This window comes from Melitaea cinxia, chromosome 22 (genome assembly GCF_905220565.1).
Source record: "Melitaea cinxia chromosome 22, ilMelCinx1.1, whole genome shotgun sequence".
NCBI lineage: Eukaryota > Metazoa > Arthropoda > Insecta > Lepidoptera > Nymphalidae > Melitaea > Melitaea cinxia.
The window spans coordinates 8,676,022-8,685,009 of record NC_059415.1 but is presented as its reverse complement, the minus strand read 5'-3'; the positions used below and the strand labels follow the sequence as shown (position 1 = coordinate 8,685,009).

General features: G+C 33.2%; 1 long non-coding RNA gene across 1 annotated transcript; it reads right to left on the bottom strand.

Moving 5' to 3' along the window:
- Positions 1-5,940: 5,940 nt before the first annotated feature.
- On the bottom strand, positions 5,941-6,398 carry LOC123664760. Its single transcript, XR_006744892.1, has 2 exons — positions 6,223-6,398; positions 5,941-6,109 (listed from the first exon to the last, which is right to left on the bottom strand). It is a non-coding gene; the product is annotated as an uncharacterized LOC123664760 (long non-coding RNA).
- Between the last annotated feature and the right edge of the window lie 2,590 nt (positions 6,399-8,988).

Sequence of the window (8,988 nt, the reverse complement as noted above, 5' to 3'; positions counted from 1 at the left end):
GAGATATTTGTTACGGAAAGACTCTCATATTTATAATATTAAGTTTCATGTATTATAATGCACAACGTCGGTAATTACACTCTAGTATAGACACGTGACATCAATCGCTACTACATAGTAAGAATAATGTCCAGCCCGCAATCTACCTCTGCGTTGTGATTGACTTTTTTCCTGCGTGGAGAAAAAGACCTATGCTCAGCAATGGGATGTTACAGGCTGGATCAATCAAGTAAAAGAAAAATAAGAAGAGACTTGTTTTTGATGTGACAATGTCATATAAAGCGATGAACACCGGCTGCATGCACGAAAAAGTGTCACGTTCCGCCTGAGCCAAGTGCCAGGGCACTGGGCCCAAGCCAGTGCAAGCGAGAGCTCGAAACAAGCGATAGAGACACACGATCGGCTAAAGCGTTGGCTTGTGACACATTTATTTCTCTTCTCGCGTGACGTCAGAGCTAGCAGTTCGAATAAATAAATGTCGATTTATTGAAATAATTCTAATTTTCAATGGACTTTTTTCTTTGTATTATACAAAATAGTAATAATTCAATGATAATAATTCAATTCAATTCATAAAAGTATGCAATATTTCATGAATGTTTCTTTATAACGTTAGACATAGACAACCAATCTTTTTTGAGTAAAAAATAGTTAGTAATAATAACGCTAGTCATGTAAAAAATGTTTTACTGTCTAGTTTTTATTGACGTTGACAATGTTACAAATTCAGAACTAACGACCTCGGGCGCTGTTGAACTTTTGATAAATATTTTTTTTAATTTATTTTTTTACCGCAAACCCATTTTCCACCATTTGTTTTTATGTCAACATCAAAGTCTGGCCATAAATACTGTTATAATTAAAAATAAACAATTATTTTATTTGAATTTGGAATCTGTATTTTATATAATTACGATTGATCATTGTGTTTTCTCATTTTCGGGTCAATACATTTTTAAATATTTTGTGACATTGAAATGGAGTGTGAGTGTGAGAATGAGTGGAGTGATAAAGACAACCGAATCGCAGTGGTTGCATTACACAAAGTAGGTAGGAGCTAAATTCAATCCTCCTAAAGCAACAGATTTTATCTCGGGAGTTGAAGATAGCACCTAGAATCGTGTCGCATATTTTAAAAGATGGCTTAGGACTTGTAACCTATAAGAGACTGGTCATTTCTTAACAGATAATTTAAAAAAAAAACAATAGGCTGGTAAAATAAAAATAACTCTATAAGCTGTGCGCAAAAGGAGGATACAGAAAAAAATGTTTTCGGACGAGAATATTTTTATGTTTGAACAATATTAAAAAAATACCGTATTTCATAATAGTAATAAATAATTATTATTTTTGTGAAAAAGGTATCAGAACATCGGCACAAGTGTGTCAAGATAACATTCTTGAGAAGGTAGTTAGTACCTAACATGTTGTATAAATAAGAATAATCCTTTCAGCAAGACTCGGTGTCGGGTCATAAAGCTTGATATGCTATTGATCGATCTTGGTTAAAAACCATCGTTCCGAACTTGATGACAGCTGAAGAATAGCCGTTTTTCTAGTCCCGATCTTAATCCGCTGGATTATGATTTATAGTCACTTTTAGAGAATATTGCTTGCTCTAAATGCCCTGATAATTTGGAGTCTCTAAAAGAATCCGTACGATTGGTAGTTAAGTATTTTCTCATGGAAAGAACGTCTGCTTCTATTGATAACTGGCCTCGACGTTTAAAGGATTGTATTGCAGCCAATAGAGACCACTTAGATAAAGTTTTATACCAATATTTTGAATGGTTTATATTAATCTATTAAACTAACACAGTGTTATTAGTAAATGTAACGTGCAATAGAAAAAATGTTTTTCTTTGTAACAATACTTGGGGCAAGATTATGAATAAATAGTTACTTAAAATGGGTATAATGAATATTTAAATTGAATTACTTACTATTCGATTGAAAGCTATTTAATCGACTTCAAAAAAGGAGGAGATTACTCAATTAAATATATATATATATATATACATATATATATATATATATACATATATATATATAATAACGAATTAAACGAATGAAACGAAACACGAAAATAACGAATTAATTATAACGAAGTTAAATTACTTCATAATTATTATTTTTTATTTATAAACGTATAAACCGATTTTGATAATAATAAGGAGATATCTTAAGTGTGGTACCATCTTAAGGAAACCAGAATTTGATGATTGGATCTCAGAGAAATCCAGGGAAACCCTCGAAAATCCGCATAACTTTTTACTGGGTGTACCGATTTTGATGATTTAATTTAATCGAAAGCCGATGTTTATCATGTGGTCACATTCAAATTTCATCGAGATTGGATCAAATTTCAACTTTTGGAGTAATCTTTGATAATGCGTATTTACTTGACTATTTTTTCGTCTACCTACGTTGTATTACTTGTCGATGTAATTGAAGCCGGTTTTTTTTCTTTTCCGAGGAAACACAATTATTATTCTCATTTAGAGACGTCTCAATTCGAATTATATTTTTATTTATACCAAAAAAAAAGAAATCTATTCACTGATTTTGATTTGTATTAAAGGAATTTCGAAAATATAAGCAAAAAAATGTTATTAAAAGTATCGAATTCCACTATATTTATAAGATGTTTCTATTCCCAAATGTGAATCTGAAAGTTGTAGTTTATTTTTTTAGGAGAAACAAGTTCTAATGGTCTATTCTACCTCTTATTGTCTTATTGTTAAAGTCGAATCGTAACTTATTTGCAGGATAAACTTTATCCAGATCCGATGAAACTGCCCCTCAGTGACACAGTTGAAGAAAATAACCGTTTTAATATAATGGTGCGCATAGTCGCCTAAAAATCGTCAGCCGTGAATTCTGTTCCTGCTTAGGGAACATATTTTATTATGTATTAATATATTTCTCATAATTAAACTCACAAATGAAAAATAAACTAATTCAATTAACATTGACAAATGATACAAAGAAAAATTTGTCAAATACGCATTACTAGAATAAACCCAAAAAGTAGGTCCGATTAAGTTGTGAGGGAACACACATAAAAAGTAATTGGGTTGTCTAATAAAAATGGCTGTATGTACTTCATAATCTGTAATTATATTTAAATTCGGTTTCTGTGTATTTGTGGTGTAAAATTAATTATAAAATAAAATAAAAATACAGATGGATTTAGATTATTTCAGTTAGATTAAGAACTCCTTTTTTTTTAGGTCAATTAAAGAAACACGTCAATAGTTGTCGTCGGTCTACTTCATCTACTATTAGTCCTTGAACATGGGTCTCCAGAATTTTCTTGCTTAGTACTTGCAATCGCAATCATGCATTTCTCTAGCACTTTACTAACTAGCAGTTTCGGACAAAACTATATAAGGTCCTCTGAACACTTGGTAATCTGTTAATATTTTGCCATTGTATGATCGACATTCCAAATTAACATTATTGATGAGCCTAAACTATTTTTCAAATACAGTCGTACCTTTTGTGTACAGCCGATGCACATTTGTAAAAGAAATGAACTTTGTCGTCACATGTTCGTTTGACATCTAGGACAGACGTGACAGGAATATGTTCGGTATTCCATTGTCTATCGCTCTGTATTTTTTGTGTATTTGCACTGCTCAGTTTACTGTATGTGTTGATTTTAGTTGCGTTTAAAAATGTCATTAAAAATTTTATAGCTAAAAACATCAGCGTTCGATTAAAACAAGAATCAACAAAATCGGTATACCCAGTAAAAACTTATGCGCTATAATACAAAAGTAGATCGACGAAGGAATAGTCAAGCAAAAACGCATTATAAGATATAACTTTAAAAGTACTTGTTAGATTATAAAAACGAGTCATCGAAATCGGTCCACCCAGTAAAAAGTTCTGAGGTAACATACATTAAAAATACAGTCGAATTGAGAACCTCCCTCTTTTTTGAAGTCGCTAAAAAACCCTTGAGCAAGAAAGCTCTACATAATTAAAGTGTCATAAAAGTTATTTGTTGTAATCATAAAATCGCTCCTATTACTGTGCGTAAAATAGACATACCATAGAAGCTTAAATTAAAAAGCGAAAGCAAGCAGGCAAAGCAGGGCTGGGCAGCGTTTGGCAGACTACGTCAAGTCTTCACTTCGAAGATTCCGCAATGCTTGAAGATAAAAGCCTTCGAGCAATGCGTCCTGCCCGTGTTAACATACGGAGCCGAGACGTGGACACTGACGAAGGTACTGGTCCACAAGTTTAAAGTCGCTCAACGTACAATGGAACGGTCTATGCCTGGTGTCTCTCTCAAAGATAGGATTAGAAATGAGACTCCCCGCGAGAGAACGAAAGTAACCGACATAGCCCACAGAATTAGCAAGTTAAAGTGGCAGTGGGCTAGCCATCTGTGCCGCCGGACCGATGGTCATTGGAGCAGACGGGTCCTGGAGTGGAGACCGCGTCTTGGCAAACGTAGTGTGGGACGTCCTCCAGCCCGTTGGACCGATGATTTGTGAAAGATTGCCGGTGTAGGCTGGATGAGGATTGTGGAAAACCGGGATGTTTGGCGTGAACTTGGGGAGGCCTATGTCCAGCAGTGGACTGCAATAGGCTGAGCTGACTGACTGACTGAGAAGCTTAAATAACTTCAAAACAAACAATGAATTAAACTGACAAACAAATCTGTCTGTTATGCCTCCAGCAATTTTCTTTAATCTAAAACGTCATTTTGAAGAAAGCAAGTCAAGAACATATTGCAGAAAAAAATTTAAATCCCTTAAACAATTATATTATTTGTTCGAAATAAATTTATTTTTCTGTAATTTTTCTGTAATTGTACTATGTAATTTATTGTATTTATTTTTACTATCCTTGATAATTTATAAACCTGAAAATGCTATGTGATAAATATTATATTAGTGTCAATTATCAAATGAAAATAATTGATGACATCTTTCGACTGCGTTATAAACAGTACCTGGCTGACCGAGCTTAGCTGGGTAGTTTTAGTAAATCGTGTGTTTTGGAAATCATATTTAAACACGAATTACATATTGATAAAATATGAATAATATTTTTCGATTCTACGGACATAATAAAAAAAATATGAACTGGCTATTTAAATAAAAAATAACGAATGCAATTTAAATAATAATAATAATAATAATAATCGATTTGGAAATATGAGGATTTGAACCGTGGTCTTTTCGGTCGATCAACGTAGCAGATAAACCGCTTGACCAAAACAAGCAGTTCATCTTAAGCACAACGCTAGTAACTCGAAGTAAGGCAAGGACAGACCCTTATGATTCGATAATAGTCATGGTATTACCACGCGGTAAAGGAAACCTGATGCATCAAAAATATTTCTTTAGCATTACAACCCCTGAAAACTTAACTTATATTGTATTCATATAGAAAGAAGGACACCGCTTTGAAGCGCATTCCATTTCAATAGCTATCAAGTATTAAATAAAAGTTCACATAGAACAAGTGTAAAACTCCATATACATATATTTTGGTGAAGTAGTTTCTGATTTATATTAATTGGGGTAGAGCACGGGAGGCACAAATCTGGAGTAGCCCATCTGAGAAAGTTCCTCAACCTTTCATATGATTACAGCTTCATAATGCTGCTCTCAAGTAGTGTTCCTCTGGCGAGTAAAGTGGCCAGAACTCTTTGAGAGGGTCAGGGGTACGGTCGAAAATGCGCTAGCGATGCTGCTGTTGTTGAAGGCAACCATAGGCTATGTTAACCACTTACCACAAGTTGGGCCATGCGCGCTTTTGCCGACCTAGTTATATACAAAAACTACTGGATCAAATATACAAACAACCAAAGAACCACAATATAGGGTAATGGCACCAGTGGTCAGCCTCATAACAACTTTTTGAAGTTTGGAAAGCTGGCATTTTTACAGGATTCGTCGGATAATGAAACGTAGTACATGATTGGATTAATTGTTTATTATAGTTTTTAAACAACATATGTCAAAAACAACCTGTCTCTTTATAAAATATATATATAAATTCAAACAAAATATGGCACTTTTTGCCAGTGGTCAGCCTCTAAAATCCAGTAATCAGCCTTGATGAACCCAGTGTTCAGCCCTTATAACTATGAATAAGCATGAGAACAAAATGAGTATTATTTATATCAAAATCAACAATATTATTTATGTCTCTCTTATTTCTTACAGCTAAATTATCAGAACAAAAAAAAAATCTCACCTAACCGAAATATTATTGCAAGTAAACAATCACAGTACTTATTTGTGTTCTTATTTTCTAGAACTTAATCATTAAAACATCAATATTTATATAAAAGATAATCAACGACATTAGTATCTATGCATACTTATATACTATGTAAATATTTCTTTTAGGTTTAATACGCATAACACGAAAGAGAAAAAGGTCACTAGCAAAGCTACTAATAGTAAAATCTATTTACAATCAAATAATCACAGCCATAATCTTCCTATTTTTATATGTCTCAACTCTCTTATATATCAACGAAGATATCTGTCTTGTACTCATATCTATCTCATCATCCGAACTATTACTTGTAATTAAGATATTCATTATTTCCCGGTACCCTATACACTTAGATTTTTTACCACACTTTTTTTTATTTTCTTTGGATAGGGTTTCGTCAGTAGGAACTGAATCACTATCTGATGAAATGAGGCTAAACAGATGAAAGACCTATTTTCCTTTTCCTTGTTCACTTTTTATTTACTTTACTAGTGCTCACGCTTACTTTTTGACTTCGTTTGGCTGCTATTTTTTCTGCTTGTTCTTTTTTTATCATTTCCCGTTTTAATTTTCTTTCTTAGATAGAGCAATAACTTTTCCAGTTTTGGGGCAAATCATAAAAAAAATATTTGTTATTTCGAATCGGCCGTGCTATACGTCAAAATTTTTAAGTAGTTATTTAACATATCGCTTTAAAACTATAAAATTACTACAAAACTCTAATAATTGTTGTAATACGTGTTAGTTCGCGGAGCTATAGTAATAACTATTAAATTCAATTTATTTTTACAAAATTTTTTTCAACTACCTACAATTAGTTTCATTTCCGAATTCATAAATTTTCTATCGTTGTTTTTACATTTTATTTATCACTAAGCGTAATTCTGTGTAGGTAATAGGTAGCATACTTTGTAAAGAACACCATTTAACTATACTTACATGTAAACAGCTGATCTATTATTGGACAATCTTAACTATTTGCGATTTGTACAACTTCTATAACTTTTAAAATTTTAACTATTTAAGATTTCTGTAACCTACATTATCTTATTGTTTTGTATAACTTAATAGTAATCGTTTTGATCGCTAGATATCATGGAAACATACCCCAATAAATTCTTTTTGCTAAACAAAAATGAATTAAACTATGAAGTATTAATCAGAGGCGAGGAACCTGCTTCAACCGTACTAGGGTACCCATATAGACTACAATGGACCCCCATTTATACTAAGACTAAATACTGCTGTCAACTTTAATATTTTTGACATCTACTACCTAAATTATGCTGTATTAAATAAACTAAATAATACTATTTAATACTCTTAAACTAGCTTATTGAGTGAACAACATAGTGCTGCAGTTGTTTACTCTGTGTGTAAGGATCTTTGTGTCGCTACCTACTACTGACTAAAAGATTATTATGAGAGGTGAAAGAGTGTATGTGATGTGATGTATGCAATGTGATGTATGGATATGATGTATGTGATGTGATGTATGTATAGAATGGAAGTGTAGTAAGTTTAGTTGTTATGCATAGTTGGTGTGTAGGACTGCAATTAAGTATTTTATCTTGCAGTGAGTTTAGTAGTTGGTTCAGTCGGATTTTGCTCTAGTAGGCAAAATCCTACGCTTTTTGGCGGGGTACTGTAACGTTGTGCTGGAACGTTACTCTAATAAATAAGATTTTGTAGTAAAAGTTAAGTTTTTTCACTTTATTTTATCATGCTTCTACTTGTGGCGCCATCTATCGGCAACTTTTCGACACTTTGTGACTATTGGTGTTTCATATCGGCGTTTTTTCTCTAACGGACTTGATAGATGCCGCTGATGTTTTTTGGTAATTATTGATCTTTCTTTGATAAAATCAATTTAATTGTAATTAGAAATTCTAAATTTAATATTCCTGTCTACTCCTTAAATTATAAAATAATTTAATATCTAAATTTAAACTTAATAATTTATAAAAATACAGACTATGCTTAACGCATAGACTTTTGCTTGTCAATATTCCCTTGCTCGCGTGTCTTTGCTTCTCTTTTTCTTTGCATTTCGTTGCCGCCGAACCTCGAGACCTAACCTCGACCCTAACTCGGCTTAAATCCCGCTGGGGTAAGTTCTCATGATATCTATTATAATTACATATTGCTGGTGTTCTTAACTTAACGAGAAAATTGTAATTATTTATTATTTTGCTAATTGTGACACTGGTTTCTGAATTGTTCTTTTCCTGACTCGGAACTTTCTTCGTTCCAGGATTTTTACTTTAAGATTTATATCTTTAATTATACTTTGCTACAAATCGAGTCACTGCCCTCGATTAATAACGGGCTGACTGATTACCGGCATTTACACCGGTGGAGATCTCCGCCGGTCATCGGACGAAGACGGAACTGAAGACCATCATCACCGGGAATTAGTCAGGCCAGTGTCCTTCCATATTACTTTCTAAGGTACGTTGTCGCGGCGTGGGCCAGCTAAGGAAATAAAGGCTGAAAATCAGGTGCCTAACGCGCCTGATTCCGAACCTACCCCCTGTTTTCTGACCGCGTGCTATTAAAATTTATAACTTAAAAATTAGTTCATTATTCTATTTCAACAACCTGTAAACCCCCAAACCGCGGCACTTGTCTCATCACCATTAAATATTCTCATAGGATCATCCAGTATATCTAAAGCATCGTGTTTTTTTAAGAACTCTGTCAAGTCTTGAAACCACTTTCTTATATATTCTTCTGTTA